General features: G+C 49.4%; 1 pseudogene; it reads left to right on the top strand.

Annotated features, from left to right (window-relative positions):
- LOC120392764 lies at positions 1–26043 on the top strand (annotated as a pseudogene).
- Positions 26044–27793: the final 1750 nt, after the last annotated feature.

Genomic DNA, 27793 nt, shown 5'->3' on the forward strand with positions numbered 1-27793 from the left:
ATGGACTGTGTTCTGGTGAGTTATCCTCCATCCTGTCTAGCCTATTTGTGGGTCAGAAGGCTATCTGTGAACAGCGTCTGTTTACTTACAGCCTTAGGCTCAGTGCCTGTAATAGTGTGTGAGGGAAGGCATCTCTGCTTTTCTACGCCAAGTCCCTGTTTGTGAACTGCAAGACTTTATCGGAGAGGAACCATTGGATTCCCTAGCTTCCCCCACTGCACTACAAGGGAACGACTGTCATTGGGTATCTCTGACAGGGTATGTCCTGCTGTGCTCACTGGTCTTGTGGCTTCTTAAGGGCCAGCTCCTTTTGTTAATAATTCACATTGGACTAGAGCTGGGTGAAGGCTGATGGGGCATTCACTGAGGGGCTCACCAGTTAAACTCCACAGTTCAGAGAATCCTAGAAATGTAGGGCTGGGAGGGTCCTAGAAATATCATCCCAGCCAGCACTATACTTAGACCGTCCCTGACAGCTCTTTGTCCAATGGGTTCTTAAAAACCTCCAATGATGGGGATTCCACAACCTCCCTTTGAAGCCTATTCCAGAACTGAACTATCTTTATAGTGAGAAAGTTTTTCCTAATATCTAACCTAAATCTCCCTTGCTGCAGACTAAGCTGATTCCTACTTCTCCTACGTCCAGTGCACATGGAGAACAGTTGAGCGGGGTCCTCTTTATAACAGTCCTTAACATATTTGAACACGGTTTGAACATATTTGAGGGTTGGCTAAGATAAAGAGGCCCCTGGAGGAGAGAAAGCAGGTTACAGGGGTATGTGTGCAGCTTTCTTGGGGTGCCCAGGCTCTGAGTCACCTTGTTACTCATCCGGCGAGAGGAAGATTTTCTCAAGGAGCTGATATCTAGTCAAGCATAACACCACCGGTCTGTTAGCCAGCCTACCAATCTCCACAGGGCTCTGCCAGCCCTTGCTCTGCCTTGCATGGTAACAGTTGTTGCACCGCGGCCACGAAGTCCCTCTGAAAGTGTCCCCCAGAAGCATCAGGTTACTGTCACAGGACACTCACAGAAATTACCGGGGAACAGAATCTAAACAGCTTGATTGGTACAGCTCAGGATCAGATCTTTATAACCTCACAGCACTGAGACATATGTATAGTGGAATAATCTTAAATTCATTATCAAAGATTAAGATTTAAGAGGTACTGAGTCAAGATCATGGAAACAGAACTGGTTACATATAAAATGAAAATCATAACATGCTCCTTAGAATCTAAAATCAATTATTACAGCAGTTTTTCACCTAAAGCAATCTCCCAGCAGCATTAACCAACATATCTGGGATCCAACTTTCCTGAGGAAGGAAAAGGGCTTTTTGCACACTGTTCCCAGATGTGCCCGTTACTTTGGGGGTAGGCTCATTTATCAGGGTTACTCTTCTGGGGGAGGGGCTTCTGTAATTTAATTAACGTGCTGTGAAAGTCACTTGTGTGTTCACATGGAGCTCTGCTCCTTCCTCCTGCAAGTCCCCTCCCAATGGAGCTCTCCTGCAGGACCTAGGTTCCTCCAGCCCTAGAACTAGATGAACATGTGCACACACACACTAGCAGAGCAAGTCTGAGAGGACCAGGTCAATCAGCACTCTCCAGCTGATCCCCTCATGTGTTCCTGTACTCGATGAGCTGGGTTAAGGAGCACTTTCAAGCTGGTACCCTTATGTGCTCCTGGTCTCAAGAGGCTGGGTTGAGCAGCACTTTCAGCTGCTCTCCCCCCACCAATGTTCCCCAAGTTGAACACATCCCTATCACACATTCACATTACAATTGTACTGGTAGTAACCCACTTGATGAGCAAACCCCACAGTATTTTGGGGCACTACAGGGATCTTTAGCTTAGGTACAAGAAGCGTCGCTGCAGAGTAAATGGGGGAAGCTAAAAAGAGTAAAATTCAGAGAGAAAAGCAACCAGCTGAACCATAACAGTTATTGATTGAATCATAGTGATAACCACACCAGGAGGGCTAAACAAACATAACAGTTACATTTTAAAGGTTAATACCTGAGGTAGGAAAGAAAACAGAGAGAGAGATGGATCTCACCCACTCCATGAGGCTTGAACTGGTCAGGGTTCCCAGATGATGGTGGTAGCTCAGGGTCCTGAGTGCTGAAGACAGGCAGAGCCCCCAGCACGATCAGTCAGGAGATAGAATCCTGGAAAAATCCTGATCCTGGAAAAGCAGAAACTGGATGGGGTCTTCCAAGAAGATGCCCCCGAAATCCGCGGAGAGATGGTTGTACGTGTTTCCTTTGACTTTTACACACCAGTCACTACCCACTTCAATCATCACAGCAACTTGTTGGTTCATAATTCAAAGGGACGTCTTACTGGGCTACATCCCAAAGTCTGTGCTCACGCAGCCTGATCTCCTCTTTCTCTCCCGGTGCAGTTACATGGGCAGCAGTGAATGGAGATTCAGGCCCAATGGACCAGAATGTATCTATTTAGTCCTTAGTGGACTTCATGGAGTCTTTGGCACTTCTCCCTTTTTGGGGGTAAACATTCTGCTGGGGGGTAGATCATTTTTGGTTTTGTTGTTGTTCGGGGTTTAGGACTGAAAGGGGGGTCATTGTTGGAGTTAGGGGTGTCAGGGTTGGGATTAGGGGTGCCAGGGTTTAGAGCATGTCAGTGTTAGGGTTTATTAGGTAAAAGAGGGTGTCAGTGTCAGGATTTAGGGGTCTCAGTGTTAGGGTTTAGGGTAGAAGGGGTTGTCAGTGTCAAGGCTTGGGGGTTTCAGTGTCAGGGTTTAAGGTGTAGAAGGGGGTGTTGGTGTCAGGATTTAGGGGGCATCAGTGTTAGATTTTAGGGGTCTCAGGGTGGGGTTTAGGGATCTCAGTGTTAGGGTTTAGGGATTGAAGGGGTGTCAGGGTTTAGCAGAGGTGCTGGAACTAGGGGTGCCTGGGGTGCTGCAACAACCCCTGGCTTGAAGTGGTTTCCATTATATACAGGGTTACAGTTTGGTTCAATGGCTCTCAGCATCCCCACTATAAAAATTGTTCCAGCACCCCTGGGGTTTAGGGATGTCAGTGTCTGGGTTTAAGGGGTCTCTGTGTTAGGGATCTCAGTGTTAGGGTTTAGGGCAGAAGGCAGTGTCCATGTCTGGGTTTAGGAGGTGTCTATATCAGGGTTTATTAGATAGAAGGGGGTGGGGTTAGTGCCATGACTGTTGTTCTCATGATTGAAAGACATCTCCAAAGGGGATAGTTTTGCAGCATTTACTAAAGATGCTTAGACTCTGGCCTGGCCTGATCTCCCCTGGGCATTGGTTCCCCAGCCAGCTCCTCTCAACTGAGAATGCCTTGTCCACACCTCTCATGCGCTTCGTCCTGGGCTTAGTGACTTGCATTGCCTCAGAGGAGCGCAGCTGTCTTGGTGCTTCACAGGCCAAAGTTTGGTTTTTGATGTCACTGGGGCTTGATCCATTAACGCACGGGAAGCTGCCTGGGAGCTAGTGGCAGGACCTGAGCACCGGCCTGGTGTGCTAAATTCTCTCACACTGGTTTAATACGAAGCATCTCTATTGACTTGGATGGAGTTCCTCCACACTGATAAAGGAGTAACAGTAACTGAGATCAGAACCTGGCCCAGCTATAGGTCTGGCCATGACTGAGAGTCCATTCTTGGGTAGCTTTCTAGGAAGCATGTGTTCTGCTATACTATCCTATGCTGATGTCCTGGGATTAATTCTTCCTTTTCATGGTACTCGGGCGACTTTCTTATCCCAAATCTGTCCTTTGCTCCCCTTTAGGGAGGGTACAAGGGGGCTGAGCCTGATGTCTCTTTAACGGCTTTTGTGCTGATTGCATTGGAAGAGGCCAAGGACATCTGCAAGGATCAAGTCAACGTGAGTATCTCTGCACCGTAGAGTCACTTCTACGTTCATACCCAGGTTTTCCCATCTTTCCATCCCCTATGAACCATGCCCCATGGTGTTATGCTTATAAGAAGCACATGAGATCTTTTTCAGGGGAAAAGGCAGTACGCCACGTTTATTAAAGATACAACAATTAACATACGCATTCAATCACACACCACACACACACTATCCCACCAGTCAATGTTATAGTTATCAGTCCAGACTCTGGATCAATCTAGTGGCCAGCTCCGCGGAAGTCTTGGAAGAACGAACCCAGAGTTTCATGGCACCCCATTTATATAGTGATTTTCCTTCATTGGGATCAATGAATTCTTCTTTGAGTGCTTGCTGATATCAATTCCAGTTAGGTGTGCACATGCGCTGCATGCACGGCTGTCAGAAACTTTTCCCTAGCAGCTACCCGTCAGACCAGCTGGGGAGCCCCCTGGAGTGGCACCGGTATGGTGCTCTATATATGACCCTGCTGGCCCAACCTCCCTTCAGTTCCCTCTTACTGCCTGTGATGGTTGTTCGAACAGTGGTTTCTTGCTTGCAAGTGGTCCACTAATCCCTGGCTCTTCTGCTTATCTTTGTATATAGTTACCCATTGTTAGTTAATTGTTCTCTTCTCGTTGTTAATTGCAGACTTTAGGGGTTGGTGGGGGGGGGGGTTCCCCTTCAATGAGTGCCCCTTGGGGCTCCAGGGCATGCAGTCCCAGGGCTTCAAACCCTATAGCTCCTGACAAGCCTATGCCTACGGGCAACCCCCATGACTCCTGTCTCTGGTGTCTGGGAGAAGCCCATCAGGCAGATAAGTGCAAGATCTGCAAGGCCTTCAAACCTCACACTAGAAAGGAGAGGAACACTCATTTAAAACAACTCCTCATGGAGTCAGCCCTCTGTCTGCAGCAGGACCCGGCCCCGAGTGCTTTGTTGCGGAGCACCCCTCCAGCGGTGCCGCCAGCAGCACTCCCAGGGGTCGGCGGTCTCCCAGGGCCCAGAAGTGTTCCGCTCTGCACCGCTCCCACTCGCCAATTGCCCACAAGAAGCAGGCCAAGGACAAGCCTCCACAATGGCCTGATTCAGGAACCGTAGCCTCGGCAGGGCACGCTGCAGTGCATGGGCCTACGGCCGACAGACCCTCTGGTTAGGCTCAACCCCCATGGGCTCCCATCTCCCCAGGAAGCCCAGCACTCCTGGACTCCCCACAGCTGCAGGTGGAGGAGGTGATGCCACCCTCCACCAGACACTTCTGAGGCCGCTAGGGGGCTTATAGAAATGATGGCTCCCAAGTCTCCAGTCTCGAGGCCTCCATTACCCCAAAGCCAAGCACCTTCAAGAGGCAAACCCACTATGTTTGGGCCATCTACCCCCCGACCAGGATCTCTGCATCGCTCCGAGTCCCGGCGCCGCTCCGAGTCGGTGCCGTACATATGCCCCGTGCCTGTCTGACTCGTGGCACTGGTCTGACTCGCGGCACCAGTTTCTCAGCCCCGACCCTTGGAGCTGTTTCCGTTTGAGGTGGTCATCCGCTACCAAGTCATGGATCCTGCTCAAGTTTCAGATCCCAATCTGTGACCTCGCAGCGCTGCATCGACCTCAGACTGCATTCCCCAGTCGTCGCTCGACGGACCAGCACTGCTCTACATAGCAGTACCACTCTATGTCGTGGCACCGCACCCCATCTCGGCACTGCTCCACCTCAGGATCCCTTGCAAAACCCAGATCCAACCCCACCCCCAGTGGAGGTTACACCTGGGGCTCGGGATGAACCAGTCCCGGAAAATCCAGAAGCCACCATGGAACCACTCCTGCCGGTAGCGTCTTCCTCATCCTCTCCTGACCAGGAGCCACCCAGATGATGGGGCAAGTGGGGCAATTTGCCCAAGGCCCTGCAGGGCCCCTGGCCCCACATCTGCCTTCCCCCATCGCCTCAGCGCACCACATCAGGAGCGGCCCAGGACAGCGCTGCAGCGGTGTGGCTCCAGCAGGGCCTGAGCTCCTCCCACTGAGTCAGAACCGCATGGTAAGGGGGCGGGGCTGCGAGCCCCGGTCCCGCTGGAGCCACGCCACTGCAGCGCCGTCCAGGAGCCAGGGCAGCCTTCATGACGTGTATTTACACTTGTTATGACTTGGCAAAGGTTCCTCCATCTACTATTATGGCTCACTCCACCAGGGCTGTTCCCTCTCTTTTATAGTGAGGAGGAGCCAGCTGACTGAGGCTGTAGCAGTACAGCATGAGGACAGAGGCAGTCATCTGTAGGGTGAGGGAAGCAGGGCCTAGTGGGCAGAGCACTGGACTAGGTTTCAGGAGACTTAGTTCTCATCCCACAACAGCTGAGGGACCTCAGGCAAATAACTTTCCTACTCTGTGCCTCAGTTTCCTTTTCTGTAATTTGGGGCTAAAAAGACTGACCTCCTTTGTAAAGCGCTGAGGAAAAGTGTGATATAAGAGTTTGGTATTATTAGATCTTGGATCCCGGTCAAACCAGCATGAGTGGCACATGGGGACGATACTACCTTCTCTCATCCCAGGGAGGCTTGCTCAGCCACTGTACCATTCGTGGGGCTAAACTGAGGACATCCTCCAGAATTGCCTCCATCTTTCTTCTTCAGGCTTGCCAGTCCTACATTTTCTCCATATGCACTTTGTCCTCCTGGCCACTGTCTTGCCACTATTTTCTTGGTCGTCTTCTTGCTTTCTGCCTGTAAACGTTACTCTCAAACGCCTCCCTAACAAAATTCCCTTCACAAGTGCTGAGTTTTATTTTTCCCAATGGGTGCTCCACCCCTGCTCTGCCCTGAGGCCCTGTCCCCACTCTGCCCCCTCCCCTGAGGCCCCATCTTTGGTCCGCCTCTTCCTGCCCCCGCTCCCACCCCCTCTCTCAAAGTCCCCCCCACCAGCCTGCCACTCCCTCATCTCTGTCCCCTCCCCCAAGCGCCTCCCAACAGCTGCTTGCTAATCAGCGGCCAGCCCTGGGGGCTTGATCGGCGGCCAGCTGGGGCAGAACCACTGTGGCTGGTGGGTGCTGAGCACCCCCTATTTTTTTCCATGGGTGCTTGAGCCCCAGAGCACACACGGAGTCGGCACCTATGACTCTCTTCATCCCCTCTTTGTACGTGCCCACCACGTCACCTCATCCTCCTCTCTTGCAGCTTCTGTCTGATACCACAGACCAGGGCCAGATTTTGGGGGCAGGCAATCCAGGAAACTGCCTCGGGTGCTGGACTTGGGGGGTGGTGCTGGGCTCAGGGTGCTGTTTTTGTTGTTAGAGACAAAAAGGACAATTGATGTTTCCGGTATTCTGTACGTGGATTCATTTTTCACTAACCTACTAGAATGTTCTGGATGTATAAGCTTTGTTTCTATAAGCTTAGAGGAAACTTTTTATTTGCTTATATATGGCATGAATAAATACAGACTTACAGCTCCTAGCGTGCAAATTTATCATCTTGTACAACAGGGATAAATCATACATGCTAATCATGCAGCGAAATCGCGAAATGAGCTACAAATGCAATAAAAATAAGGTATTCAAAAATTTAACAAATAGAGGGGGGGACACCAAAGATGCTCTAGGGCGCCATTTGGGCTAGGGCCGGTCCTGCCACAGACATTGGTCTCACTCCTGCTGACATTCTGCATGTGGTCCAGAAATGTCCCCTTTTGCTGCCCTCAAATATCTCACTTCCATGTCTTCAGCCTCCTCTGTCTTTCACCAGCACAAAATTCACTGTGAAATTAAATAAAGCTGGAAGCCATTTGAATTCGTAATGTGTTAATGTAACCCACACACCTCCTGGTGTGGTGTTCTGTCCCATCTAGTGGCACTGAGACCATGTAGAGAGAGCTTAATGAGCCTGCTCTAGAGTCTTCAGGCTTTTAGTTCATGCAGTAGAGGCTCATGCATTTAGCTCCAGAGGTCCCATGTTCAATCTTGCACCTCTCCTCGGCATTAACACTACTCAAAACCTCAGCCTAACCAACGAGTTTGATTTTCTTCCGTTTTCTTTGTCACCTCCTAGAGTTTGGAAGTCAGCATCAGCAAAGCCACTGAATACTTAGCCCAAAGGTACCAGTCTCTAACCAGACCGTACACTGTGGCTCTTGCATCCTATGCCTTAGCCATGGTGGGGACACTGGACACTGAGAAGACGCTCATGAGAGCTTCGACAGGTAAATGAGTGCGTCTTATCAAGTACTGGAAAGATGTGGCCAAGTCAGGATGGGGTTCAGGGAAGAGAAGCAAAGGAGGTTGAAGAGGGATTAATTTATGAGGAATGAATAATGGGCATAGATTTGCTCCTTTTAGCCAGATTTGAGATTGATCAGACTGGGTATAAATCCAGAGTAACTCTCCTGGGTTGAGTGGAGTTACTCCAGATTTACACCAATGTGTCTGAGATCTGGATGTGGCAGAGATGTATGGTATTACTTGACCTCAGGAGGAATCTGAGAGCTCTGTACGTATATCTAAAAGATGTAAACCCCAAAGAGAAAAAGAGAGAAAACGGTGGCTCAAGAGGATGTAACTGGATGAAACTGAGCAAAGGATATAGAATAATATTACCCGCAAAGAAAATGGAGTTTGCCCCATTGTTTGGGATAGTTAAAACAGGGCAGGACAAAGCTGCTGTCTAGATATAACAATGTTGTGTTGAAAGGTGCCAGGTGGGTCTTTGATCCCCAAACAGTCACAGACCTTGGCCATGTCTACAATGCAGGGACTAGAGCGGCAAAGCTATGGTGCTGCAGCTATCCTGGTATCACCCCCTATTGTAGACGCAGACTGCACCGATGGAAGGGGTTTTCCATCTCTGTAGGAACTGCACCACCATGATCAACGGTAGCTAGATCAACTGAAGCATTTTTCCATTGACTTAGCTGTGTCTGCACTAGGCGTTAGTTTGACATAGCTATAGCAAGTGTGTGTGTGTGCAGATGTTTCACATGCCCTGAGTATCACAGCTATCACAATCTAAGTTTTAAGTGTAGACCAGGCCCTTGTTCAAGTTAATGGGTGTGCCAGGCACTCTTTCAGACTCAGTGGAAGGAGCAATCAAGACTCTTTCTGTAGTAGACACAGCTAAAAACAATGCAGGGACTGCCCAAGGCACACAGCAGGTCAAGAGCTCAGGCATGTGGGCTGAGGGGTTTCCCTGATGGCAAACACAGAGGCTAGCATGTTGGTTTTGCACCCTGTGCGTTAGAGGCAGAAACCAGCTGAAAGCCTGGAGAAGTGTTATGAAACAAGCAGAGAGACATTGCTTGTTGGGCCTAGAACTCACTTCAGAGGCAGAGTTGGGGATTTCTCAGCAATGAAGTTGCCTGCTGTTGGTTTCTCTCAAGCTCAGGGAAAACGGGGCTTTCTGTGCATTTTCATAAGCAATCAGGTTTACACCAGAGAACGTACCAGAGGCCTATCACCAATTCCTCATCCTAATTGAAACAATCCTCCCAAGACCCCAAATATTGGGTAGCTGCTCACCCCTAAAAGGGGCAACAATCAGTTCGACTTACTGATCCTCCATGCGGAAAGTTGGGGAAGGAGTCAGGCGATGGTATGGTCCAGTCAGATCTGCTCAGAATGAGTGGATCTCCTTGAGGAGAGTCCTTTAGCTCACCTTCTTTGCTGCTGCCTAGTGGTAAATCTCTGGGAAGAGCCAAACGCCCACACCTTCAACATTGAGGGCACCTCGTCGCCTTGCTGAAAATGAAGAAATATGAGTTGACTGGTCCCATAGTCAGATGGCTGAGAGAGCAGAACTACTATGGAGGAGAATATGGATCTACCCAAGTGAGTATGATCCTTATAGTCCCGGTATCCTTCCAAGACCGTGTTTTGTGGGCAGGTCTCCCATCGGAAGGAATGGGATCCGATCACTTGAGTCATTGTAGAAAGCCCTGGGGAATGCCCAGTAGAGAACAGTCCTGCATTGCCTGGGAGATGGGCAACGTGACCTATCAGGTCTTTGCCATTGTTAACCTAAGGCAGAGACCAGCACAGGGGCATGACTGAATCGTCTCACTAAAGGCTCCATCCCGCCAAGGTGATGGGTGTGAGCACATGCTTCTCTTTAAGATAATGAGTTGTCCTGGGAGTGAATGAGCCTTCTCTTCCCATGGGCAGAAACACACATGCATCTGGACTCATTCTAGCATTTGTTGTTTTTTGGCCATTGGTCTGGAGAGAGGGTACCAGGTGTGCAGGACCAACGGACTGAGTCCAAATGACAAAGCCATGGTAGATCATGACTAATCTGAATCAATTGGGCTTTATCCACCTCTAAGTAAAACTGTAAGCTTATGTATTTTAGATTCTTTTTTTAAAACTGTGCTTACATGAAGCACTGGAGAGGATAAAAGCCCTACTGCTAGTGACAGCTAAATAAAGATGGAGTGTCCTCAGATATCCCTCCCTTCCCTGGAATATGGGGCCACCAGGAACTATAGGGTCTGTCTGTGTCCAGCAGCCTCAGTAGAGAGGCCCCTTTACATTCCTTGCTACTGAGTCTTGTCTTTTCTCTACCTAAAATGATGCTACAAGCTTGGTTGGGAGTGGTCTGTATTTCTGAGTCACAGGCCATGTGTTCTATCCCTAACATTGTTCTTTGTGTGGCATAGATGTCTCTATATAAGTAACCTACACACCTCCTGGGTATGGTGCTATGTTCCCTGTAGTGGCACCGAGACCACTTAGAGAGAGAGATTAATGTGTCTGCTACAGACTTAGCTAAGGGCCACATGGCTTTTAGCTCATGCAGGAGAGGCTCATGCATTTAGCAAGAGGTCCTGCATTTGAGTCCCAGACAAGCCCCCACTTGTAATACCGATAGACCTCAGTTGTCGGTGGGTGGGATCGAACTCATTAAACTCTCTAAGTGGTCTCAGTGCCACTAGAGGGGACAGAGCACCACACCCTGTGGAGGTGTGTGGGTTACATATACATAGAAGGAGCCACTTGCTGTGCTCTGTCCAGCTGACAATTGGCCCCTGTTAATAGCTAGGCGCGAAGGGAAGCTAATTAACCATGCACAATATATTTATTGACCATGGGTTCTAGTCCTGGCTTGGCCACTGGCTTCCTGGGTGACCCTGGGAAAGTTACTTCCCTGCCCTGTGCCTCCGTTTCCCCATCTGCAACATGGGAATAAAGATCTTGTACTGCTTTGTAAAGTGCTTGGAGATCTACTGATGAAACACATTACAGAGGAACCAGGTAATATTATTATATAACCCTTTGCCTGCGTGACACCCAGTGGACCCTTGGTGTTTTCTTTCATTGTATTTTTGGTTCCTCTTCCTTAAGAGTCAGTTTAAAAGCTGTCAGATGTTCAGTGCAATAGGACAATAAGGTGTAACTCTCTTGTCTTTTTCCTGGTGTTCTAGGCGACCATCATGGTGTTCCAGGCTCTTGCGCAGTACCAGATAGACATCCCCCTACACAAGGAGCTGAATTTGATTGTTTCTATTTTCCTGTCACATCATTCTAGGCCTATAAAGTACAGAATCTCAAATGAGGATGCTCTAGTGGCCAGAACAGCAGAGGTATCGTGCTTCTCTATGTGATTAGTACAGATCACTGATTATAGAGAAAGAAGATTTGACTAGAACCTCCTATCCAAACCGTTTTGGGAAAGGGAGGGGCATTCATATTCCCGGCACCAGGTCCAAATGCATCCACACTTTTGACTCAGATTTTTAAGACCAGAAGGGACCATTATGATCATCTCGTCTGACCTTCGGCATGACACAGGCCAGAGAACCTCACCTACTAATTTCGGCATCAAGCCCGTAACTTCTAGCTGACCTGTGAGATGTCTCTTAGGTAGATATCCAGTCTTGACTTAAAGACTTGAAGTGATGGAGAATCCACCACATCCTGTCAGGCCCTAGGTTCTAGGCAGTCAGGCCTGGTGGTTGGAGCCGGCTGGAGCGTCGGGACTGGGCCAAGGGCAATGCTGAAATCAGGGTCTGGGGACAGGCCGTGGGTCAGAATCCACAGACAAGCCAAATCAGGATTGAAGTCAGAGTTCGGATGCAGGCCAATGGTCAAAGTCAGGTTGGAATCAGTCCAAGGGCCTGGGGGGCCAGGAGGCGGATGCAGGCTGGAGCGGGACTGGAGCAAGGTCAGAGCAGGGCACAGAGGAAGCTGAAGTGGGCTGGAACAAGACTCGGGCATGGCTGGGGCAGGAACAGGAACTGGATCAAGGGCAGGCCAGAAGCCTGGGGAGTCTGTAACACTGCAAGGCCGGAGGAAGGTCCCTGGCCGTCTAGTGCTGTTGTGCAGAGTCACTCTCAGCTCTGATGGGGACAGTGAAATACTTGTGCCTGGGGGTCATCTGGCCTGAGCCCTGACCAGGGATAGTCACTGCAGGCTCCGTTGCAGGAGTGAGTCACCGCAGCTGGGTGAGCAGCCCTGGGCTGGGTGGGGTTTGCCTCACACATCCTGAGGTAAATTGTTCCAGGGTCAGTGGCCTGGAGTGTGTGGTTTTGAGCTGAATCCAGAAGTAGGAGGGGTTTGGGTTGCTGTTTAGGTTTGGCTCTGGAGAAGCAATACGTCTGAAGATCAAAGAGCTACTGCCTCGGAAGTAACCTTTTTTCTCCTTCATGCTATTGTCTCTGCAGAGTCCCCCCAGCCCCTCCGGGTGAGTGACTGTCAATCTCACCAGCTTCATTTTCTTCATTAGCTTCATTTGCCCTGTCTTTTAAATTAATAATAATAATAAAAATGAAGTACAAAAGAAAATTAACCCTGGATTAATTTTACAGCTCAAATGGAATGAAGACTTCACTGTGAAGGCAGAAGGAACTGGACAAGCAACAGTAACAGTAACGATAATTTATAACGCAAAGCGAAAGGAAGATGAATCTCAGTGTAAGAAGTTTGACCTGAGGGTATCGGTTGAAGAAGCCCAGGGTGGTAAGTAACCACCTGTCTTTTCTCTTCTGAAGCTTGCTGTCAATCCTCAGATCATGGACAGCAGTGGATTTACACCAACCAAGCACCATCTCTGCAATCACATTCTTAACTTTGGAAAGTATTTTTGTGAAGCTTCTACAAACTCTCCCAGTTCCCAAGTCCTAAAAATTATACCCATAGGGCAGGCACTAAATAATATTTCCAGCTGCTACATGTTCTAAGTTGCAACCAATGCAGGGTCCTTCTAGATGCGGGAGCAGATGCTGCCTTCTCTCATCCTGGCACTTGTTAGCAGCATAGTTGGAGCATCGGATGTGGATGGGAACACAGGCCAGCTACTCTGGGTATTGTCTCCCTCTAAAGCAGAGATGAGCCCATGCCAGGAAGTCTGGTTACAGACCCAAACTTCCAGGGCACACATTTCCAGACAGCATGGGTGTGAAATCAGCATGGGACAGAGGTCAGGATCTTCAGCACCCAAAACACAAGCCTCTGTGGCTTGGTCTAAAGGAGCAACTTCCTTTACCTGGGAGTAGCTGATTGTTATAATTGCTAGGGCTGGCCAGTAGCGGGAGATATGCTGGTCTAATGCGTGGTCATATGATAGAGGGATCCAGGATTTTGGCACTGCTTTTACAGAAACAGGAGCCAGCTGTAAATTGTTCTTAACTTTCCCAGCTGCCCAAATTCACACCCACGAGTTCTCATTGTTTCAGTCTCCTCTTTCTGCTAACCCTAGACCGAAGGCAGCACATGAGCTGATATTCAGTGGCACTCACACCACCCACCTCCTGGCCACTGGTCCAGGGGCTCTGCATTTTAATTTAATTTTAATTGAAGCATCTTAAACATTTTAAAAACCTTATTTACTTTACATACAATAGTTTAGTTATATGTTACAGAAAGAGACCTTCTGAAAATGTTAAAATGTATGACTGGCACGCCAAACCTTAAATTAGAGACAATAAATGAATACTTGGCCCACCACTTCTGAAAGGTTGCTAACCCCTGCCCTAGACTGTATTTCATTTGTGCCACTCAGCTGGGAGAGGCTTTTTAGTTTGCGTGCCAGGGATGGGAAGAATTTTTTATGGATTGCTGGAGGGGAGGGGAGGTTTATTGAGGGATTTTTCACATCTACTCTAGGACCTGTTTGATTACTAAGCCATATTAGTACACCTAAAAAACAAAAGAGGGTTTATCTGGCATGAAATTTACACTGAGATATTAATTTCTTTTGTCTTCTGCAATGTTTCCAGTTAAGAAGCCGGATGGAGCGATGCGTTCAGTCTATATATTAAAATCTGCATCAGGTGAGAACAATGCCCTTTAATGATAGATGATAAATAGATGGACCGATGCAGGGGGTAGCTGAAGAATCCTGGGCTATGATTTTTTTCTATGGAATGGGCAAAAAAGTTATAATTAAGCAACAGGAGCTGGTGGAGCGATCGCAAAAATCAATGTTCAAGTGATGAATTCTGATCAAAAGGGTATTTTCTCTTCTCCTCGTTAGGTTCCTCGGTGTGGTTGATGCCACAATGTCTATCATCGATGTCTCCATGCTCACTGGCTTCTCACCAGACATGGAGGATCTTAAGAGAGTACGTCAGTGTAATCTGAGAACAGGGAACGTAATAAACAATGCAGTGGCTCGACTGGGGCTTTCAGATAAGAAAATCCAATGCAGCAGATGAATAGTCAGACTCCAGAGTTAAACCTGGAGGGAGACCAGACAGCTCTAAGGATTGGTAACAGCTTTAGGAAACCACAACCAGTTGTCTCCAGGTCGGGGATGGCAGTTTTGGGGCATTCATAGAGGAGATTCCAGGGGATGAATAAGCCATGAGCGCAATGTCCAAATTCACAGAAACAAACAGGGCCCTGGGCAAATTTTGCAGGTTGCGCAGGCTACTTTGAAAATCTGGCCATACAAGTTCAGGTCAGTTCAATCCTGCTTTATTGGATAGCAAATTGAGAGGCTGCTGTCATTTGACTAACAGATGTTTTGCAGCATGAGCTTTCGTGGGTGAATACCCACTTCTTCGGATGCAAGCAGGATTCCACAGGATTCTTTGCTGCTTCTACAGAACCAGACTAACACGGCTACTCCTCTGATACTTGTCATTTGACTGTGCATGCCAGAGCAGAATGCATTTGATACAGTCTCTTGTACAGTGGGGCCACAGTTTAAAAAAAAATGATTTCCCTTTTGATCCTCTGACCTACATAGTGCAGTTATTTGGGCCTGAAGAACTGTGGATACAAAAAAAAAAAAAAAAGAGGCTGCACAAAAAAATCCAGGTCCTGAAGGATTCATTGCAGTGAATTGCTGCCCGGGTATAAAATGAAGGTGAAGTTTAGCAAACAAACCCAGGGATGTTTCCAGCATTGGTGCTGGTGAACAGGGGCCGCTAACAGAGGAGTTTTGAGAGGGAGTTTGGAAAGGGAGTGATGTACAGTCGCCATTCTTGTTGGGCAAAAGTCAACATGGTTTCTGTAAAGGGAAATCTTGTTTTACTAATCTATTAGAGTTCTTTGAAGGGTCAACAAACATGTTGACAAGGGAGATCCAGTGGACATAGTGTACTTAGATTTCCACAAAGCCTTTGACAAGGTCCCTCGCCAAAGGCTCTTACATAAATAAGTTGTCATGGGATTAGATGGAAGATCCTTTCATGGATTGAGAACTGGTTAAAAACAGGGAACAAAGGGTAGGAATTAATGGTATATTTTCAGAATGGAGAGGAGTAACTGGTGGTGTTCCTCCAGGGTCAGTCCTAGGACCAATCCTATTCAACTTATTCATAAATGATCTGGAGAAAGGGGTAAAAAGTGAAGTGGCAAAGTTTGCAGATGATACTAAACTGCTCAAGATAGTTAAGACCAAAGCAGACTGTGAAGAACTTTAAAAGGATCTCACAAAACTAAGTGATTGGGCAACAAATTGGCAAATGAAATGTAATGTGGATAAATGTAAAGTAACGCACATTGGAAAAAATAACCCCAACTATACATACAATATGATCGGGGCTAATTTAGCTATAACTAATCAGGAAAGATCTTGCAGTCATCATGGATAGTTCTCTGAAGACGTCCACACTGTGCAGCGGCAGTCAAAAAAGCAAACAGGATGTTAGGAATCATTAAAAGTGAGATCCAGAATAAGATGGAGAATATCTTATTGCCCTTATATAAATCCATGGTATGCCCACATCTTGAATACTGTGTACAGATGTGGTCTCCTCATCTCAAAAGAAGATATACTGGCATTAGAAAAGGTTCAGAGAAGGGCAACTAAAATGATTAGGGGTTTGGAACGGGTCCCCTATGAGGAGAGATTAAAGAGGCTAGGCCTTTTCAGCTTGGAAAAGGGGAGTCTAAGGGGGGGATATGATAGAGGTATAGAAAATCATGAGTGGTGTGGAGAAAGTGAATAAGAAAAAGTTATTTACTTGTTCCCATAATATAAGAACTAGGGGCCACCAAATGAAGTTAATGGACAGCAGGTTTAAAACAAATAAAAGGAAGTTCTTCTTCATGCAGCGCACAGTCAACCTGTGGAACTCCTTGCCTGAGAAGGTTGTGAACGCTAGGACTATAAGAGGGTTTAAAAGAGAACTGAGGCCAAGGGCTCTGGCTGGGGGTGCCAGATCTGGGGTGGGACCACAAATGAAGCCTGCAGGGTGCAGGAGGAGGTTCCAGGCTGGGGCATGAGGTTGGGGTGCAGGGAGCAGGCTAGGGCTCTGGCTGGGGATGTGGGCTCTAGGGTGGGGCCAGGGATGAGGATTTTGGGGTGCAGGAGGGAGTTCTGGGCTGGGGCTACGGGTTGACATTCAGGAGGGGGTAAGGGGTGCGGGTTCTGTTAGGGAGTTAGGTTGTGTGAGGGGGTTCTGACCTGGGGCAGGAGCTTGGGATGCAGGAGGGGGGTCATGGTGCAGGCTCCAGCCAGGCAGCACTTATCTCAGGTGGCTCCTAGAAGTGGTGACATGTCCCTCCGGCTCCTAGGCAGAGGGAGCAGGGGGCTCTGTGTGCTGCTCACGCCCGCAGGCACGGCCCATGCAGCTCCCATTGGCTGCAGTTCCTGGCCAATGGGAGCTGCGGAGCTGTCACTCGGGGCGGGATCAGTGCGCAGAGCCCCTGTGGCCACTCCTGCGCCTAGGAGTTGGACATACTGGCCGCTTCCGGGACCTGTGCAGAGCCAGGACAGGCAGGGAGCCTGCCTTAGCTGCGCTGTGCTGCTGACTGGAGTTGTCAGGGTCCCTTTTCAACCAGGTGTTCTGCTCAAAAAACAATCTCCTGGCAACCCTAGGTGTGGAGTAAGTAGCAGGCTAGTAACTTCCATGATACAATCTGCATGGGAGACGTGATCACAAGCATGAGCTGCAGGACTTTCATAGAGACGCTGCCTTACCCACAATGCCTCTTGCTTTTTCTTATTCACATTTAGCTTTCCCAAGGGGTCAACAGATACATTTCCAAGTTTGAAATCAACAAAGCCCCATCCGACAGAAGCAACCTCATAATCTATGTGGACAAGGTAAAGACTCAACAAGCGGCTTCTCTGATCTTGTGTTAATTTCATGGGCTCCTGCTGAGCCAAACTGCACTCCCAGATATACCCTGGCATCCCCACAGACGTCAGCAGGTTGACAAACTGCAACCCACGGCCAAATTTGATTCACTGGTCCAGATTCAGTCTTTCCACTAGGAGTAACTGAATGGGCCAGATCCTCAGCTGGTGTATGTGGATGTAGGTCCATTGACTTTAATGGGAAATGCAATATCTGATATTAAGGTTGAATTTGCTTCTCTGTGCCATTCACTTCTTCTTTCCTTGTTCCTTTCACTTCTCTAGTTCTTCTTTCCCCCACCTGCCTCACTTTTCTTTCCCCAACATCTCCCTTTCTTTTATTCTTTTTCATTCTCTCTTCCATCCAGCCACCCTTCAACCTAAGCAATCCTATTATTTCCCCCGCACCCAGGTTTCTCACAGAGAGGAGGAATGCCTGCAGTTTAAAGCTCACCAGTTTTTCGAAGTGGGGCTCATTCAGCCGGCATCCGTCACAGTCTCGACTATTACAGCATAGGTAACAGATCGCAGCTCTCCTCACCATTCAAGGCACCTGGCTTCAAATTCTGCTCTGGGTCACATTGGTATCATTACCTCTTGCAGTCTTTTGCTGCAGTACTTAGGTATTATTGCCCCGTGTAACAGAGGGGATGCACTGGAAATAGAACCCAGGTGTCCTGAATCCCAGTCTTCTGCTCTACACAAGCTCACTCTCCCTTCAACTTTTCCAGATTACTGTGCCCCTTTCAGGAGTCTGATTTGTCGTGCATCCCCCAAGTTTACCTCACTTAAAAACGACTTGCTTACAAAATCAGACATAAAAATACAAAAGTGTCCCAGCCACACTAGTACTGGCAAATTGCCGACTTCCTCATTTTTTAACATGTAAGTATAAAATAAATCAATTAGAATATAAATATTGGACTTATATTTCAGTGCGAGCCATGAGCCTGTTTTCACTCATGAGTCGTGTCATTCAGTGGCTGGAGAGCGGCAGCTGCTGGCCAGGTTCCCAGCTCTCAAGGCAGCACCCGCCAGCAGCAGGGCAGGAGTTAAGGTGGCATGACCTGCTGCTGGTAGGAGCGCTGCCTTCAGAGCTGGGAGGCCAGAGAGCAGGGGTTGCTGGCTGGGGTTCATATTTTTGGCGAATGAGGACTATTTTTTCAATCCTGCTCCCATCCCGACCCACAATATCTACTCCCACCTGCTCCTGCATTGTTTGTTGAATTTTTATCCCACTATTATAGCAATGGGCCCTGCGGATCCCAGTCCCACTGCAGGGCTCTAGAATCTTTTGTAAAACTAGGCAAATATCTACATAAGTTAACATACCCCCTGGGTATCCCTAGGGTATGTGTCCCCCTGGTTGAGAACTACTGGATTAGAACACAGGGGGTTTAGACTCAGACTTTAAGGCCAGACGGGACCATCCTGATCATCTAGTCTGGTTTACTGCCCACCTCCCAGTTCCTCCTGTTCCAACATTACTCCATGCTGGAAATATATGGTCACACTCATCACCTTAACACACCCAAGCAAAGGTAGACAAAATAATAAGGGGAACCTCTGACTACAGGCAATAATTATCCTACTTGCCCTCTCCTCCTGTTTTACCTCCAGAGGTGAATTTGCTGCTAGCATGATTAAGAGAGTGTCTCCAACAAGCACCAGCCCGTCATTTCAAGCTGATGGTTTCCTATAGCTAAGAAAGTCGTTCCCACAGACTGCTGCTCCCTTCCCCAGGGTCACCCAGTGGGGCTTCTGCTTGAGTAAGGGCTTCAGGGTTGTCTCCTAGGTGCTGTAAACCGTGGCCGTTGTTCTACGGGAGGGGGAATGATCCGTGTCTCTGATCTTTCTCTAGATGACCGGTGCACCAAGTTCTACCACCCGTCTAACCAGAGCGGGCTCTTCAATATGATCTGTCACAGGGGCATCTGCCGGTGTGCAGAAGGTAAGGAGAGTCCTGTCTCTGCTTACATCTCGGGTGAAGGCTCCCCTGTCAGCGTTACCAGCAAACATGCAGTCCCAGGCCCCCCAGCAACCAATCAGGGCCTTCTTTCCCTGTGGTGTCTGGGTGATTTTCACGTGCGATACAGGCTCATGGCAGCTGGAGACAGGATGGTCCCTGGGTCTGTCCCCCAGCCTGGAACTCTGACTCTTGGCTGGCTGTGTCCCTGCTACACACCACCACATACAGCAATAGGGGAATGAGGGTTGGGATGAGGGTACCCTCAGTGGGAATATGAGAGGGATGCACCCCCACATGAACTCATGCACGCCTGGGGAGCGGAGGCAAAAGAAGATCCAGAAGGGACTGCAGGGCCTGGGATTGGGCCAGGGAACGGAACCTAGAGGGGCTGGAATGGGCCTTCGAGGAGGTAGTAACCCCCAGAACCCACCCCTCACCCCCACAGAGGTCTCAATATCTTCCTTCACTCCCTCTCCGGTCCCTCCTCCCCTGCAGTCACAGAGGGTTTCCACCCTCCCTGACCACCTGCCCTCACCTGGGTTCCCTCCCTTCTCCAATGGCAACCCCACCCACCAATCACAGGAGAGCTGGCAGCAGGACGTAGAAGCAGAATTTCTCTAACCAGCTGGGTCACCAGGAGGGAGCGGGTATAGGAAACATCAGTTCCTCCTCTCTGGCCATCAGGGCCTTGGGGGCTGGACCAAGCCAGCTGATCCATGGAGTCCAGTTGGGGGGGGGGGCATGGTGACACAAAGTCAGGCACTTCTTTACAATATCTGGGTTCTCTCATTCCAGGATGCCCACAGCTGGCACCCCTCAGCCCCCCACTGTCAGTTTCAGCCCAGAGGCCAAATATTGAATGAGCCATGGAGGCTCCACTCCCCGCTGACTCTTAGGAAGGGATCCTCTAGAAGAGGGTAGAGACCCATTGGTGGGGACGTTGTTCAGTGGGGAACTTGCTGTAGCCCTGCTGTCTGCCGGGCATACAGAGAGGCGCTCAGTCTCCGGATCTGTCCTTCCCATCACCTTTGATTCCCCATCTGGAGCTCCACTAAGTCCAGTGACCAGGCTCCTCCTGGCACTGACCCAGGCAGAGATCCATCAGTGCAGAGAGGGAAGTTAGCTGGGATTGCCAGGCCTGTTTATGGTCCTTGGTTATTTCATACACCCAGGCAGAGTTCCTCTGGGCAACATCTACCGATTCCTTTGCAGAGCTGTCTGAGTCTGTCTGCTCAGGATCATTTGGATCCTGCAACCTACCCCTCCATCCCTTGTTTTCTTCTTTTACTGTGTCCCATAACATAGGCGCTGACTTTTATTTTTCCTGGTGGCTGCTCCACCCTGACTCCACCCCTTCCCCTGAGACCCCACCCTCGCTCTGCCACTTCCTGTACCCGATCTGCCCCCTCCCCCGAGGCCCCCGCCACCTGCTCTCCGCCAAATGCCTCCTGCCAGCCGCCAAACAGCTGTGGCTGGTAGGTGCTGAGCACCCCCTATTTTTTTCCCCATGGGTGCTTGAGCCCTGGAGCACCCATGGTATCAGCACCTATGTCCTATAATGTGACGGGTGGTTGGCTTCATGGCCACTCCCTTGTCAGAGGAGGTGAGCCTGTCACTGTGCGGGTTAGCGCGGCTCACCCAGGATTCAAATAGGTGGGCACCTATGGGTCACTAATAACAGAGCTGAAACTAGGGTCTCCCTTGGTGATTCTCTACCCATCTTCCTTCCCCATAGAAAGCTGCTTCATGCAGCAGAAGATAGAGGGTCCAATCACCCAGAACAGACGAATGGAGGAAGCCTGCAAACCTGGAGTGGATTATGGTAAATCTGTGATTTGGATCTGCTGAGTCTTTTTCCATGAGGAGAGCGCAGAGACAGGGTTCAGAATTCGATTTGGATTGTAAAGTTTGCCTTTGAGGCTGAATCGGGGTAAGGTCTGGATCTGCTGGGACAGAAACCTGATGAGATTTTGGGGCCATAAGTGCCCAGAAATGAACAAGATCAGATGACTGTTTAAGATTCAATCTAACCCTAAGAATTTATCTGCCCCCCTGTCACGGTGCACAACTCACCCCTGTGGCACCTCCTGCTGGTTCTCTCAGGGAATTAGTGTTTCCAGCCTCCGGAGCACCCTCTGCAGGCTGGTGTCCCACCTGCTGCTTGGCCCAAGTCCCTCCTGGACCCCAGTGCCCTTTTCAGGCCAGGGTGCTGCCTCCTTGCAATACCCCCACAATCTCAGGGTCTCCCCACCCAGGGGAACCCACAACCCTCTAGCCCCACCTTGCTTCAGTCCTGGGTTACTGCCAGTCACCATCTAGCCCCCACTCACTGGGGCAGACTGCAGTGCAAAAGCCACTCATCATAGGCAAGGGGGGGTTGGACCTGCTGCCCTTGCAACCCCAGTACCTAATTCACCTTCCACTAGGCCACAGCCTCAGGGATTTCCAGGCCAGAGCTCCCCAGCTCCCTTGGCCTTCCCCCAGTGCTGCTCCAGTCTAGGTACCTTCTCTCAGCTCTCTGCAGCCAGATCCCTCCCTCTCAAAGCTAGAGAGAGTCTGTCTTGGTTTCTGGCCTCCAGCCCTCTTATAAGGGCCAGCTGGGCCCTTATTAAGCCAGCCACAGCTGTGGCTCCTTTCCAATCAGCAGGAGTGGGGTAACTATCCTGCTATGCCCCCATTCACGAGTGGCAGGTTTGTAGAAATTTTGGTGGTGTCCACAACCCACCCACTCCCAAACTCTGCCCCCCACCTGCCTATGGCTATGGGAGAGAGTTTGGGTGGGGGGAGGAGGTCTGGGGTGCAGGCCCTGGGCTGGTGATTAGGGTGCAAGAGGGGTGCAGGCTCTGGGAGGGAGTTTGGGTGCTGGGTGCAGGCTCTGGGCTGGGACAGGGGGTGGGTGTGCAGGAGGGGATGAGGGGTGCAGGCTCTGGGATAGAGTTTGGGTGCAGGGTCTGGACTGGGGGTGGGGGTGTAGGAGGGGGTGAGGGTGTAGGGTCTGGGAGGGAGTTTGGGGTTGGAGGGGTGCAGAGGGAGGGAGTTTGGGGGCAGGGGAGATGTGCGTGAAGGGGAGGGGTTCATGCTCTGGGAGGGAGTTTGGGGATAGGAGGGAGGAGTTTGGGGGCAGGGAGGTGTGTGTGTGAAGGAGGGGTGCATGCAGGGGTGAGGGCTGTGGGGCTGAGGATGAAGGTTTGGGGTGTGTGAGGGCTCAGGGCTAGGGCAGAGGTTGGGGTGTGGGGTGCGGGCTCTGCCTGGGACTGAGAGGTTCATGATGCAGGAGGGGGCTCAGGGCTGGGGCAGAGGATTGAGGGGATGAGGGCTGGGGTTGAGGGGTTTGGAGTGTTGATGAGGCTCAGGGCTAGGGCGGAAGGGCAGCCTGCCCTGCCAATAGTGGATGGGGGGCACTCGGACCCTGTGGCAGCAGTTGATGCCAGGAGCCGGCAGAGCAGACTCAGTGAGCTGCAGGCTCTGGGGCCCAGGGGAGGTGAGCAGGGGCAGCAAGTGGGGGCCAGGGGAAACCGGGGGAGAGCCCTGGCCCCAAACATTGGTGGAGCCGAGCCCCCGGGCCCTGAATATTGCTGGAGCCCAGGCACCATGAGTGTATATAACTCCCCGCCCCTGCCCCCTTTTCCCTAGTATCTGAGCACTTCACAATCTTTAACATGTTTATTCTCACAACCTCCTGTGAGGCAGGGCAGTGCTATTATCCCCACGGTACAAAAGGGGAAACTGAGGCATGGAGTGACTAAGTGACTTGCCCAAGGTCATGCAGCAAGTCTGTGGTGGAGCAGGGAAATGAACCCCGGTCTCCAGTTATTGCCCTCACCACGGCACCAGCTTTCTCACAGCCAGTTTGGGGAGTCAGTTACACAGTGAATTCTCTACAGAAAAATACTGCAGACCTTCAACTGGTGTTTTGTATGTCTTCCTTTTTTTTAAGTGTATAAAACCAGGCTTGTTAGAATTCAACAAGTGGATAGTTCTGACTACTACATCATGGAAATTGTGGAACTCATTAAGGCAGGTAAGAGCTCCCCTTCTACAATCAGGGTGCAATTTCTCTGAATGGCCTTTGGGATAAAGGCCGGCATAAGAGCTATTTCTCTTAGCCAGAGGAAGTGCTAAAGCCCCAAGGCTAATCTAGTCTCATGCTCCAGGGCATTAATTTATCGCCACAAGGGGACAAGAAAGAATTTGCTCAACCCACCTAGGCAGCCATGCCACGAAGAGGCAGACAAAATAACAGGGGGAACCTCTCCCTGTGGTCAGCCTGGCACAATTGGCCAGTCTCATTATGGGCTTTTTCAAGCTTCCTCTGAAGCAATTGGCATTGGCCATTGTGGGAGTCAAGATCCCAGACTTGGTGGCCCTTTGGCCCAAGCTGCTATAGGGGAGGTGGAGTCTCTCTTCCTCAGTGCTGACTTTTATAAATCAATATAAAGGCAAAGGAAGCAGGGATCTAACTGAGCTCAAAGCGGCTTCACTCACTGGGAGCTGATTTGACTGTTCTAATTATTTGAATTACCTGAGATTAGGGGCCCCTTGTGCTAAGCACTGGACATATCCAGATACAACCCCTGCCTTGACGAGGTTACAATCTAAATCGACACTGGGTGGCTTTATTAGCCCCGTTTCACAGGTGGGGGTGAGTCCCAGGAGATCGAGTGACTTGTGCAAGGTCACACCAGGAGTCTGTTGCAGAAACATGAGCTGAGGCCTGAACTCTTCAGGCCCAACCCGGTGCCACAACCACAAGACGGTCCTTCCTGTCTCTAATGACTGCTGGAGCTTCAGTGATTGATTATCGTTGCAGTCACTCTGGGGCTGAATTTGTACTGAAACCTCAAGAGAACACCTAGGAGTCTCCTCTTCTCTGTTCCTTTCATCTTCATCCCTCTCCACCCCGTACTATCTCCTCCTCACTCTGCTCTTATGTGTGACATCTTTTTTCACCCCCGCCCTAGGGACTGATGAAGATCCACAAGGAAAAACCCGCCCATTCATCAGCCACATAAAATGCAGGGAGTCTCTGAGGCTGGAGCGTAACAAAGACTACTTGATCTGGGGACTCAGCACCGACTTGTGGCCCAGGGAAGCTGAGTAAGTAGCCTCCTGTGGTTACCCTGCGTTAGTCACTTTCAAGAACACACGCCCTTAACTAATTACCCTATCTATTTTAGGTACCTATCAGGCCCCCATTACTGTACTTTCTGAGAGCCTCACAATATCAAATGGTTTTTATTCTCACTACGGGAGGCAGGGCAGCGTTATTACCCTCATTTAATGGATTGGTAAACTGAGGCACAGACAGCCTACGGTCCAGGTCCTCAATGGTATTGAGGCTCCTAACTCCCACTGACCGGCCTTAGGTGACATCTTCAAAGTACCAAAAGGAAGTTTCTGGAGTTGCGGGGAATTGAATCCAGATTCGCCTCGTAGTCTAACCCTGGACCACCATTCCTCACAGGGGCCACCCAACTATTTCACCAGCACAAATCACTTTGTCAGTGCAATTTCATGGTCCTGCATCCAGCCACAGTTGTTCCGAAATCACTTCGGCTTCAACTGGGTGGAACTATAATTAATTAGAGTAAAAACAACACCTAAAAATGAGCTTTACCAAAAAGATGCAGCTCACAGAGGCTAAAAGTTCCATCCTCATGCTGTATCTGGAGCATTGCATGCTGGGATCTGTAGTCTCTCTGGACCTATGAGACGGGAGGCAACCCACTGTTTCTCTGCAAGTCAGATGTGGCTCTTAGGCATGGGTGGAGTGTGAGCTGCCTGTTTGGGGAGGCTAGACCCCAGCCCTGCCTGTCTTCCTTTCCCACCAGAGCCCCGAGCCCACCACCGTGGCTGCCAGCTCCCCGGCCCCAGTTCTGGGCCGCTCCAGCTGGCCAACCTGAGCTCCCCCAGCCCTGAAGCATTGGGTGCTGCAGCCCCAGTGCCCTCAGCCCTGGAGCACCAGGTGCCGCAGCCCAAGTGCCCCCAGCCCTGGAGCGCTGTGTGCTCAGTCCCCAGCGCCTCAAGCGCCACCAGCTCCGGAGCGCCAGGGAGCACCAGAGCTGGGGGGCCCCAGCACCAGGGGCACCCAACTGCCTCAAGTCCCGAGCCGCAGGCCAGCCCATGCTAGCCCTAGCCCTAGCCCTATGTGGGCTGTGGCCAGGGGGAAGCAGGATAGGGCTTGTGGAGGAGCATGAGTGGGGCCACGCCTGGCTGTTTGAGGACGCTCAGCCTCCCCTGGCCTGCCATACCCGCTGCCCATGCCCTTAGGCAAACCCGGCTGCCCTTGAGGAACTGAGCAAACAAATTGAACACATTTTGTGCTTCATTGCTCACCCTTCTGCCTGTCTGTCCCAGGCTATCCTACATCATTGGCAAGGACACCTGGATCGAGAAGTGGCCCAACGAGGACGAATGCCGGAAGCCGGATTTCCAGAACCTCTGCCAGGAATTCCTTGAGTTCTCTGAAGCCATGACCATGTTTGGCTGCCCAGTCTAAACTTGGACCCAGCTTTCCCAGCAGCCCCAAGGGGACAGTTTGAGCTGAGATGGAGCATAACCCTCAAGGTGGAGACATCTCCACTCAGAGTCCCAGTGCTGCTGACACTCGCCACTAGCCCTGTCCTCTTCGGGGGTTTCACTCTCTTTTCTTCTTATTTTTTTCCATATATATATATAAATAAATAAAAGGCTGATTTCTTACCCTGGCCTGCTGTGTGACTTTTTACCAATCTTTACATAGTCTGCAATAGAGCTGTATAAGTAACCAGCTACTAGGATCATGGGTGCATGAGAAACACCTTAAATTAGATTAGGATGGACAAGCATGAATGGGTGGCTAGATACGCATGGATGGATATTTGGGAGAGAGTCTTCTGTACCACTGTGTGCCTAGGGTGACCACACAACCGGTTTTGGCCGGGACAGTCCCTTTTTTCAGCCCTGTCCTGGCCATCCCAACTTTTTGTCAAAAAAGTGGGGTTTTGAGGAATGTGCAGGAGAGGAGCGGCGATGTCACTCTTCAGTCTAGAAGATACCATCAGAGATGCTTAGTTTTGCAGGTCTCAAACTGTGGATTTGTGTCTCCAGAGATAATATGCTTGTTAACAGTAAAGATGTTTTTAAATAAATACATAAATATATAAAAGTGAGAAATAACAGGCCTCAACCCTATTGTCCCTCTGCAAATTTGTGTACACAGAGTCAATCCCTAACGTCTCTCTAAAAATGCAAAGTTTCAAAAAGTTCAGTGAATAGAACAGGGGTTGGCAACCTTTCAGAAGTGCTGTGCCGAGTCTTCATTTATTCACTCTGATTTAAGGTTCCACATGCCAGTAATACATTTTAACGTTTTTAGAAAGTCTCTTTCTAGAAGTCTATAATATATAACTAAACTATTGTTTTATGTAAGGTAAATAAGGTTTTTTAAATGTTTAAGAATTTTCATTTAAAATTAAATTAAAATGCAGAGCCCCCCAGACTGGTGGCCAGGACCCGGGCAGTGTGAGTGCCGCTGAAAATCATCTCGCATGCTGCCTTCGGCACCCATGCCATAGGTTGCCTACCCCTGGAATAGAAGATTCTTGGCGGCAGAATAGATCTGGACAAGGAGAAGTCTGGGACAGGCAGTAGAAACAAAAGTGAAACTGTTTGAGCAGCATATTCCGGAAGTCTTGAGGACTTTGAGTGTAGCCTTCACTGATTTGAGATCTACCATACCATTCTCGTACTAGAAGGGAATATGTATAATGGCAGCAGGCTGTAACAGAGACCCAGTTTGGGAATAAGAACCATTCAAGAAATATGTTTGTGGATGTTTTAAAGAAAGTCATACCAGTGAACTGGTGGGAGTCACTTAAGCACTTGGATTCAGAGACTGTTGAGGTGATACTCTCACTTTTAACAGAAATAGGTATATTTTCTTCCTTTGGATTAATTCATTCAAAATTGAGAAATTGTTTGGGACCTGAGAAAGAAGGAAAGCTTGTTTTTCTTTTCCAGATTATGAAGAAACAGGAAAATGAAGGTGAAGACAACTGAGTTAGCTGCAGAAGCCAATATTTTAATTTTCTCATGTTGACCTGGCTGACATAGTTGATTTAATTTTTTTTATAATATTTCATTTAACTATTTTAGTTAAACAATTTTAACAAAAACAAACCTGATTTTAAAAAATGTGAATGTTTAACTAAATTCAAAAATTCATATGCTGTTTTGTTAAAATATTATATGTTTGTTGTTGAAGAAAAAAATCCAGAATACGTAATGTTGTTGTTGTTTTAGTTAAATAAAACAATTTAAATGTCTGTCTGGTGATGTTCTCCTAATACAGCACAGCAAGAAAATCCTCCAACTATTAATGATTAACCTGTCGAATTGGAGATAGTTCACCTCCCAATGACTTCATTAACATCTGCTTCAATTACCTTTGGTAAATGAAATAACCAAACAG

Source organism: Mauremys reevesii, unplaced genomic scaffold (assembly GCF_016161935.1).
Source record: "Mauremys reevesii isolate NIE-2019 unplaced genomic scaffold, ASM1616193v1 Contig114, whole genome shotgun sequence".
In the NCBI taxonomy this organism is placed as follows: Eukaryota; Metazoa; Chordata; order Testudines; family Geoemydidae; genus Mauremys; species Mauremys reevesii.